A 12,104-nucleotide genomic window follows, 5' to 3' on the forward strand; every position below is an offset into this window, starting at 1 on the left:
CGCAGGGTTGTGATTGTCGTCACCGTCGACCAATCAGAGAAGCCCAATTGTTTTTGTGGGGTGATCTACATAGGCGCGAACCAATGGAATGCCTTCTCATCGAATTGGGTGGGGATTTATTGTCGACGGCCGGCGCTTTGAGGCTGTCCTCAACTCCCAATTCCACTGTGAAATGATACCCCCAGTGACAGCAGGGCACCCCACCCTCACAAGAAAATACTATACATCCCTTTATCATCACACACGTGAAAAATAAATGCTATTTCTATTAAAAAACATTTACATAACTGTATGTTAAAAAACACCCATAATTCCATTTTCTATACCGCTTTCCTCAAATCTTTGTAGGGTGACTTTTTTAATTCTATAAAATCTTATTTAAAATGTATGTATTAAATACATGAATTTACCTTATAAAGACCTGTCGTCCACTTATATCGATATATTGGATCATATAGGCCACGATATTAATATTTGTTATCTACTAGAAGGGCCTACATGACCCAAAATATCTACATAACTGTTCCCCTCCAAAAAAATAACCCATAATTCCATTTTCCATACCACTTTCCTCAAATCTTTGTAGGGTGACTTTTTTAATTCAATAACATTTTATTTAAAATGGATGAATTAAATACATGAATTTACCTAACCCATAAAGACCTGGCATCCACTTATATTGACATCATATTTTGGATCACGTAGGCCACTCTATTAATATTCGTTATACTAGAGTGGCCTACATGACCCAAAATATGATGTCCACGCATTTGCATGCCGGGTCTCATTATTGCTATTATTTTTATGATGAATAATAATCGTTGTCTGCGATTGGCTGGCTGACAATTCGAGCTATCCTGGTACCCAAACTCAGTTTGGATAGGCTCTAATATCCACATTTGCATACTTTAGGTTAGGCCATTGCATCTATTTTATTCATATACCACACCACACATCCTCATAAGGGTTGTGGGGTTTGCCAGAGCCTATCCCAGCTGAATTCTGGTAAAAAGGTAGAATGCACTATAGACTGATGAGCTGTAGGGCACAAAGTAGAAGGAAAGAAAGAAATGTACTTCTTCTCATCTCATTTTCTGAACCGCTTTATCCTCACTAAGGTCGCGGGGGGTGCTGGAGCCTATCCCAGCTGACTTCGGGGCAGAGGCAGGGGACACTGAATTAGTGGTCAGTCAACCACAGGGCACAAGGAGACAAATGCATGTCTTTGGAAGGTGGGACGAAACCGGAGCACCCAGAGAAAACCCACACAGTCCCAGCAGAATATGCAAACTCCACATGGGTGGACTGACCTAGATTTGAACCCAGGTCCCCCACTGTGAGGCCGACACCCTAACCACTCATCCGCCGGGCTGCCCCATGTTTTTCTTTTATTAGTAGTAGTATATGTATTTATGCCTTTAGGCCCTTTTACACCCAGTGGCCAGGATCAAAACAAAAGCTGCATCCTATACAATCGTCTTTTCATTTTAAAATGACTTGATTAATCGTTGGGACTTGGATTGCATTTTCTATTCTGACGGGGCTTTGAGTTTTGGACGAACAAAGCTATTTGGTGATTATGAGTTGTTGTTTTTCTTCTTTCCATTAAAGGTCAGATGCATTGAATTTGACATGCATCATCTAGCTGCTCACTATTACTCTATAATTATCTATGTAATGAAATTAGTATAATCAGCACATGCGTATGGTTAATCTCAGAAGAGCTACTACGTGTGACAACCAAAATGACATTCTCAATTAATCAACGCTCTGTTGGGTTCAAATTTGTTTGACACTTTTGACTTCAATTAACATTATAATCTTTACTTAAAGGTTAAAAATAAGTAGCAAAAATAAGCAAATCACCATTGCCAGTGTAGGAAGAAAATATAAAGATGACATTGGCAGTGTTTAGCACATTTCATGATTCAAGTGCTTTTGTAGTTCCAACATTTTATTAGCATTTCTGCTTAAAAAGTTGGCATATTCAAATATTCCTTGAAGCACTTTCCTGCATTTAAATTCTTTACACTTTACTTCATTCCATGAAAACTGGTATTACCAGATCTTTTCAATGACATTTAGTACAGTTTTATTTAATATTTATTTGAATCATTTATTCATTTTAATGTATGAGTTACATAAAATATGTATTTTGTGAATACATTTAGACAATATCAATATATATATATATATATATATATATATATATATATATATATATATATATATATATATATATATATATATATATATATATATATATATATATATATATATATATATATATATATATATATATATATATATATATATATATATATATATATATATATATATATATATATATATATATATATATATATATATATATATATATATATATATATATATATATACATACTGACATATCAATAGATTACTAGACATCAATAAATTTTCATTATGTTCATCAAAATTGAAGAAAACGTGTATTTTATCAAGTTACATTTGAATTAAAATTACCTGTATCAACATACTCTTATTGTCCATATTGCACAGGTACAATTGCATATGTATATATGTACTATATGTATATGCATATATTCACATGCACAATGACAATAAAAGATTTAATTCAATTCAATCATGTGAATGAGTATTTCTGTAAATAACAATATGTAGTATGTATACATTACCCACATGCATTTTGATTGACATAGCGTGTTGATACATTAACATTATGCAAGCTCGCGAAACTATTGGCTGTGTGAATGGAGACTATTGAAAATACTAGTAACTAAACCATGGCTTATTTTAGAGTTCAGATACTATTGACTGGATTCCTTGTTTTGCAACAAGCCTTAAACTGGAAAAACTACTTACTGATTATTAAAACAAATAATTTGTTTCTTTGGTCATGGAAGCCACAATCTTAGTTATTCAAGCACAATACTGAGATCATGGGAGGGTTTTGTGTGTGTGTGTGTGTGTGTGTTTACTCTTCTAAATTAATCACACACATACAGGACCAATATCAGAGTTCTGACTCTCCATTTGCAATTGATAGACAGTCAAAGGGTTCTATTAGCAATACATTGGTAGCAACAAAATGTTAAAAAGGAGATTGACCAATTCCTTTAGATAAATCTATAAAATCATAATTTAGAATGCTTACCATCAGCTTGTCCTAAACTACTTTGGAGGAGAGGTCAAGTACACATTACTTTGGATGTTAAAATAACTACTAAACAATTTAGTACACCTGCAGAACATTCACTTTTCAAATATTGTAACTACCAGTTTTGGAATAAAAAGGAAAGCCAAGCAAATCTTAAGGACATTCAAACTTTGCATAGAAAATCCAAGCTGAAATACATAAATCCTCAGCCATTGAATTGTAAAGCAGACGTGGAATATTATAACAAGAAATTCATGCTATCATATTTTGCAAATGTCGAAATAATAGAAATTTTAACAGATTGATTTGAATGAATTAAAAGGTAAACATAAGGGTGCACTTGCAAAAGAGTTAGTGTGCCACAAGAGGGTGATGTAAATTAAGGAGACGCATCCTCTATGATTGGCAATGAAATTGGCAGTAACAAAACAGTGACACAAAGGAATATTCAGTACGATATCTTAATAGCATTAAAAAGTGATGGAAGTTAGCAAGTGTGTTGTTTCCTGCCCTTTTTTTTTCATTTTTCATTGATCTTCTATACCGCCCATCCTCGACAGGTTTGTGGGGGTTGCCGGAGCCTAACCCAGCTGTTGCCGGGCGAAAGGCAGACTACACCCTAGGCCTAGAGTGATCGCCGGTCAGTCATAGGGCACCCAGAAAGATAAACATTCATCTGTACCTCATCTGTACTGCGACCAGCAGGTATCGAGCTCGCACTTGTCCACACCGTAGTCTGGGGAGTGAACCCCTTACACCATTTCAGCTCATTTGATAACATTTAAACACATTATCCATCTTAAACAATTACATTAGAATTTGTCTTCTGTATTGCGGGGGTTTATCCCAGCTGATTTCGGGTGAAAGGCTAGACTATGCCCGAAACTGGTCGCCAGTCAGCTATAGGGCACACAGAGAGACAGACGACCATTCGCACTCACAATCATACCACCATCGGTGGGAATCAAGCCATTGTCAAGTGAGTGAACCACTACACCAGGCGTGGCAAACACGTGGCTCTCGAGCCGCATGCGGCGGCCCCCTGCCAAAATGAATGTGGCTCTTTGGTTCTTATCATATTTTGTATATACTCTGGCTCTTTGTTTCATTTCACGTTTCCTTCATTTTTATTCTCTCTTCAAACACACTCAAATTCATCCAAGGTTGAAATTTAGTCTCTTTGTCTAAAAGTTGTTTGCCACGTCTTCACTACACCACTAGGCATCTGCATTAGAAAACTGTTCATGAATTTTATCATAAGTGTAGCGAGAGGTAAATGTAATATAATACATTTAAAATATTCACGTAAACAAGATCGCAGCAATTATTTTGGCATAGATTCCACTGTTTTTATATTGCAATAATTCACTTACCATAGACTGCCTGCAATATTAAACCAATGTACATGTGCAATAAAGATGGCAGCTCTGTCAAAATAAGAAACAAACCAGCTTTAAGAGACATTCATTATTCATTGTAATTGATTTTGGCAGGTTGGCGACAGTTCTTTGTAATGTAACACCCATCCAGCACAAGACAACGGCAAACGTCTTTCAGTGGGCTGCCCTGTGCAAGTTAGCCTCTGTATTGGATACTGTATTTTGGCAGTACACTCTGTGGGGCCATTGGTGAGATCAGTGATGTCCAGTGCAGGGCCTGGACGTAATTGCTCTTTAAGGAATTAGAGTTCAGTGTATGGTGGTGATAAAAGAGAGGAGAACGCCTTTTATTTGTTGTGCAAAACTTCATACACTGAGCCCTACACACGCCAGACAACAATATCCAATGCCAACATCAATTTGGCAATGTACTAACTATTATTTAAATACAGTAAATTGGTAAATTTAGAAATATGTGAGAAAACATTTACTTTACTTAACACCAAAGACCCACCCTTATTTGTATACATACCTTCAATTTAAAAAGGTCCCGAAAGACATGTCTTAAATTTTTAAACATGTTTATTTGGTTTCTGGCACTCAAATAAGAACTTTGACTTTTTTTTCATCAGTTGAAAATGTGACAGGGTGGATAAATAAACTCATTCAGACACAGCTAAGCAAATTAGTTATAGTGCTAAAATATTAGAGCTCTCTGTATAACTGCGATATAATGCACTGAAAACCAAACACAATGTAAACATTTTTGGGGGGAAAATCTCTTGCTGTGACTATTAAATCAGTTTGGATAGAATAGTGGTGTGATCTTTGCTCTGATGAACATCTTAGTAGTGTAAAAAAAAGCAGAACCGTCTGTATTTCAGCGAGTGAATGCCAAAGTTCTGCATAGTTTCATCATTTTGCTCGTTTATAAAGTTACGTCGCTTCCCTCAATTCTTGTTGTTGTCTTGTAATTCTTCATAATTGATTCCCAAATTATGTCAGTGGTTCTGACATTGCTTTGCTTTGTTATTTATAACTGAGATACCATTTAAAAAAAAAGGTATCATAATTAACTGGCCAGCATGGTGGAAGCCTGCCTCACAGTTCTAAAATCAAGGGTTAAATCCCGGACTGTGGCCTTCCATTGTAGAGTTTGTCCAAGTACTTTGGTTTACTTCCACATCACAAACATATGCATTGTAGGTGGATTGATCATTGTAAATCGCCTTAGGTGTCAGTGTGAGTATGAATGGTTGTTTGTCTCCCATTGCCCTGTGATTGGCTGGCAACCAATTCAGGGTGTACCCTCTTGACTACATGTGGTTAGCTGGAATAGGCTTTAGAAATCCCCTGCGACGCTCCGAGGGATAAGCGACTCGGATAATGAATGAATGCTTAATTAAGTGAGTGGAATGTTTTGATAAAACAAAGCAAATGACAAAGCGAGTGCATACTTTCTACTAGCTGACTACTTAACCTACAGGCAAGTATAATTTCACAATTAATTACAGTAATCATGGCAGAGTGGGCAAGTGGTTTCCATGTCCCCCCTCACAGTTCTGAGATCGAGGGTTCAATACCCGATGGGTACTAACCTTGCTGTGTGGAGTTTGCATGTTCTCCCTGAGCTTGTGTAGGTTTTTTCCAGGTACTCCGGTTGCCCCCCACGCCCAGAAAACATGCATGGTAGGCTGTTTGAACACACAAAATTGCACCTAGTTAAAAAATGTGTGTGTATGGTTGTCCATTTCCTTATGCCCTGCCATTGGTTGGCCACCAATTCGGGGTATCTTCCACCTGGTGCCCATATTTGGCTGCGATAGGTTCTAGCACCCTCTGCGACCCTTGTCTGAATTTGCGGTGTGGAAAATGGATAAATGAATGACTGTAATCAGCTCCTGATTGATTCACCCCCAGAATATACCTACCAAATTTTCATTTTGAGACCTCAAATGTAAAGGAAAATAACTGACACAGAAGATTAATGTAAAATAAAAAGCTTAACGCTGAAAACTGTAGAGCTTTTGAGATTTTCACCATTAAAATGGTGATAAACTGTGCCCATATTTCCTCCAAGAGTTATTTCTATTTAATCACCTAGTTGCAAATATGACAAGACAACAAATGAGATGTACACTCATTTGGTAGATGCGAATGAGGAAACAAAGAAGGTTGCATGCATCTTGATAGAAATGGTGATACACTGGCACTGGGAGATAATTAAATTTTAATGAGGCCTCTTATTCAGCTCAACTGGAGCAGTTCGACGTTACAGTAATGTGCAGGCACTCTCATGCTTACTTTCACCACCAAGCCTTTTCCAGGCGTGCACCACATGTGAGCTGACAAAAGGATTTGCGGCAACAAAAGATTTCAAATTTTGTTGTCAAGAATTCGGAAATTGACGCTGCTTGAACAATGTGAGGTGAAACTTGATAAATTCATCAGCAGACAGCACATCGAGTTTTAGGAAGATCGAGCGATGAGAAAAGAGATGGGTAGCTAGATAGAGATAGACACAGATAGATAGAAAGAGAGATAGACAGAGACAGAGAAAGAGAAAGAGAAAGAGAAAGAGAAAGAGAAAGAGAAAGAGAAAGAGAAAGAGAAAGAGAAAGAGAAAGAGAAAGAGAAAGAGAAAGAGAAAGAGAAAGAGACAGAGAAAGAGACAGAGAAAGAGACAGAGAAAGAGACAGAGAAAGAGACAGAGAAAGAGACAGAGAAAGAGACAGAGAAAGAGACAGAGAAAGAGACAGAGAAAGAGACAGAGAAAGAGACAGAGAAAGAGACAGAGAAAGAGAAAGAGACAGAGAAAGAGACAGAGAAAGAGACAGAGAAAGAGACAGAGAAAGAGACAGAGAAAGAGACAGAGAAAGAGACAGAGAAAGAGACAGAGAAAGAGACAGAGACAGAGACAGAGACAGAGAAAGAGAAAGAGAAAGAGACAGAGAAAGAGACAGAGAAAGAGACAGAGAAAGAGACAGAGAAAGAGACAGAGAAAGAGACAGAGACAGAGACAGAAACAGAGACAGAGTCATGAACACACACTTCTGCCAGTGCTTGATAGAATTTCCAACATCATGGGGCATAATTACATATTCATCACATGCTAATCTGCAGCAGTGTCCTTGTGTTAATTACCAGTTAACAGAGCATTTGACACCAATCTGATTAACTCAGGTACATGCAAGAAGATGAGATGAGACTGGTTTTTAGTAGAATTTTCCATAAGGTTTTGTTAACATTTCTCATTATAACATCATTTTTATACTGCTGCAGCAAGTCTTAACAAGGTCGGAGAAATCATAACACTCAAATGCCCATGGCTCTCTCTTCATACTGCTACTAAAAATACACTTTTTTCAAATTCGGCTGGAGTATATGATAATGATTTATTTTTTTCCTGTGCTTGCATGGCGGGGCGGCCCACCGGCACGAGTGGTTAGCGTGTCAGCCTCACAGTGGGGGACCTAGGTTCAAATCCAGGTCGGTCAACCTGTGTGGGGTTTGCATGTTTTCCCCGGGCTGTGTGGGTTTTCGCCAGGTACTCCGGTTTCCTTTCACATTCCAAAGACATGCATGTTAGGCTGATTGGACACCCTAAATTGCCCCTAGGAATGAGTGTGAGCGAGAATGGTTGTTTGTCTCCTTGTGCCCTGTGATTGGCTGGCCACCAATTCAGGGTGTCCGTCGCCTCTTGCCCAAAGTCAGCTGGGATAGGCTCCAGCACCCCCTGCAACCCTAGTGAGGATAAAGCGGTTCAGCAAGAATCTAGTAATGATCTGAAGACGAACATATAATGCATATTCAGTTCTTTATCTGAAATTCCAAAGCATCTAAAAACAAGCTTTGCCCATTGGATTTAAGTAGGCATAATTTAAGCAGCTCACCTTGAGGCTCTTTTGAAAACTGAGTGTCTCATCTAAACAGAATGTTATTTTCCTCCTTCATGTTAATTTCTCCAAATGTCTTTGCGAGTGCTTGAACAATATAGACCACATAGACCAAATTACAACAATCAACACACTCAGTACCGGTAATATTTTTATTTCTATTCACATCATCTTCATAAAATAACAACAATGATAAAGCAATACTATATATATATATATATATATATACATATATATATATATATATATATATATATATATATATATATATATATATATATATATATATATATATATATATATATATATATATATATATATATATATATATATATATATATATATATATATATATATATATATATATATATATATATATATATATATATATATATATATATATATATATATATATATATATATATATATATATATATATATATATATATATATATATATATATATATATATATATATATATATATATATATATATATATATATATATATATATATATATATATATCTGGTGAACCACTTTATCATCACAAGGGTCGCGGGTGGTTCCTATCCCAACTGACTTCGAATCAGTGGGCACGAGGATACAGATAACAATTCATGCTCATACTTGGGTGCAATTTAGAGTGTCCAACCAGCCAACCATTGAAATTGACGAACCCGGAGAAAACCCACATAGACCCAGAGAGAACATGCAAACTCCACACAGGAGGACCGACCTTGAATTCATAGTCTCTTAATAAACTTGGATATCCCGACAGCTGACAAATATCTCAACGTGATAGCGCTATGAGGAGTTTCAAATTAATGTCTCCATCTACTATCCACTACACACAGACATACACACATTTTCTGTGGGAATATAGCTCTGTCCATCAATTTATTTTTCCCTCATGCCAATATTTGATGTCAGATAGGAAGAGTGAGCCCTTTTTTTTCTCAAAACTCAAAAGGAGAGACAGGCTTAGAATACAAATGAGCCATAGATCAAATGAATGATAGAAATAGTGACTGGCTTATCTCTCTCAGTCACTCATTCCACAGTCACAGCCTGCTACAAAGATCCCTGGACAGGAAAGTGACCTTCCCAGATAGTTAACTTGGTGCAATCTTGGTACTCTATGTCTTTCACCCATGCAACATTTTAAACTGCTCTAAAAAAATACATTACTGGTGTAGTAACATCTAAATTGTGAAATCAGTGGAGCATTTTACTTTGACGCATTGCGTTAAATCTGTTAATCCCCTTTCCCTGCTGCTGTCACTCTAGAATGATCTCTGACAGTGATCAAAAGCTGTTTAAAATTCCTTTAAAATGAGTTCAATGAGTCCACATTTGTACAACATAGAGCTGGGAGATATCTTTTCAAAGAAAAACTTAAAATCTCAGCCACCAGATTTGCAGATGTGCAGAGTTTATCCAGTCTTTGCAAATGTTTTATGTAAAACTCATACTAACCACTAGACTTGCAACACTCCGTTGCAATGCTGAGAGAACAAGAATTCTATTTAATCCCATGTTAGCTATGTGTTTAACAATATTCTCAATATGTTCCCTGGTGCAGTGTTTCATTCGTCTGATTTTGGTGCGGACAGCATGGGATCCATTCCTAATCGATGGCGAAATGATTGTGTCCTTTCTCTCAATGTGTCCTGTCTTGTTTCTCGCTCGTCTCACGACTGGCGACCAGTCTAAGGTATAGTCGGCCTTTCACTTGAAGTCAGCTGGGATCGGCTCTAGCACCCTGCGATCGTTACCAGGATAAGCAGTGTTGAAAATGAATGATTGATTGTTCAGGACTCTTGTTAGGTAAATAAAGGTTGGAGGCAAATATAGTAATGATTAGTTAACCAATGTCCCATTTAGCACAATAAACAGGTCAACAAACCCACCTGCTCTGTTGCCTTTCGGATTTGTTCCCAGTTCTAAAGGCAACGAGTTTTAATCAGCTATGCACTGCCTTGACAGGCTGCACACAAAATTTCTAAAATCCAGACTGAGCAGCTTGTTGCCTCAATTTACCCATACGGTAAACGTATTAGTTTAATACGGACCATTTCCCATAGCCTTGAAAATTGCTGTCATTTGTTTACTACTAAACAAGATTAGCCTTCCTTCACTGGCCCATTTTAAGCCTGATTCAGGTTGTTGCAAAAGTTGTTTAGCTCAACTCTCACTTTTGTCCATCATTTTCCAGCTTTGATTTTAGAATTAAGACTACAGGTAACAAATGACATCAGTCTAAACGATGGCACAGGTGAAATCTCAATTGGGTTTGAACCCTTGATCTTAGAACAGTGAGACACACTCACTGTCCTGAATCACGTTAACATAATACAGGTCACATTTTTACATCTTAATATATGTATTGGCACCTTTTGTGCTGTCCTAAAATGGTTCAAGTCCTATGTGAAGAACAGAAAGTACCTTACTTAAATAAGAGTCAAGCCAATTATCGTTAAGTTAGCCAGGCTCCAAGAGTCCAAATGATGCCCCCCATAGAAATAGGCTAAAGCCCCCTCAAAAATAAGTCTTAAGATTGGTATCAATCTTTCTTTTTCATATGTTTTTATCCTGCATGACTTGTGCTCTACATTATATTTTTGTTTATTCTATCTCCCAGAATTATTCATAAGATTATAAAGTTTTAATCATTTACGTCTTGGGAGAAGTGCATTTGCTACCTCATGTAAAATACATACAAAAAATGTTTTCTTCTTGCTCTTTTTAATACTTTCAACTATTTAGTAGTTAAAGTGTCAAGCTCCTTAGATCCACTTACTGATGACCCCTCCCCCCGTGCCAGGAAGAAAACAAAAATGCATTGGTAAAATATACCCTCATAAACCCACTGTTGTAGTTTAGTTTATTTTGTTAAGTTTGCTGATTGCATGGTGAAATAGTGGTTAGCATATTCACCTCACGAGGGTTCAATCCCCAGTTGGTTCTGACCTTCCTGTGTGGAGTTTGTGTGTTTTTCCCGTGCCTGTGTGGGTTTTCTCTGGGTTCTTCAGCTTACTCCCACATCCCTAAAACATCCATGATAAGCTGCTTCAATACTCAAAATGGCCCCTGTGCCCTACAATTGGCTGGCCACCGATTCAGGGGTCCACGTCATATTCCTCAAAGTTGTTGAATAAGGCCCCAGCACCCCTGCTACCCTTGAAAATGAATGTTAAGTTTGTTTCACTCATCATGAGCACTTGACATCATACTTACCATATGGTTGACTTGATCACACCACCCTTGACACTTTGTAATAGAGTGTAAATGTGGAATACAAATATATGCAAAATCTTTGCAAGTCTTTGAGTCTTATGTACCTTGATTCAGCTATTATGGTATATCAACATTAATAACATCACAGCACCTTCTCGGGCAGCACGGTGATGCGAGTGGGTAGTGCGTTGGCCTCACAGCTCTGGGTTCCTGGGTTCAAATCCAGGTCATTCCACCTGTGTGGAGTTTACATGTTCTCTCTGGACCTGCATGGCTTTTTCTGGGTACTTTGGTTTCCTCTCACATTCCATAAACATGCACGGTAGGCTGATTGGACACTCCAAATTGCCTCATTGTATGGGTGTGAGTGTGCATGGTGTTCCGTCTCCTTGTGCCCTGTGATTGGTCGGCCACCAATTCAGGGTGTCTCTG

This window comes from Stigmatopora nigra, chromosome 3, assembly GCF_051989575.1.
Source record: "Stigmatopora nigra isolate UIUO_SnigA chromosome 3, RoL_Snig_1.1, whole genome shotgun sequence".
NCBI classification, from domain to species: Eukaryota; Metazoa; Chordata; class Actinopteri; order Syngnathiformes; family Syngnathidae; genus Stigmatopora; species Stigmatopora nigra.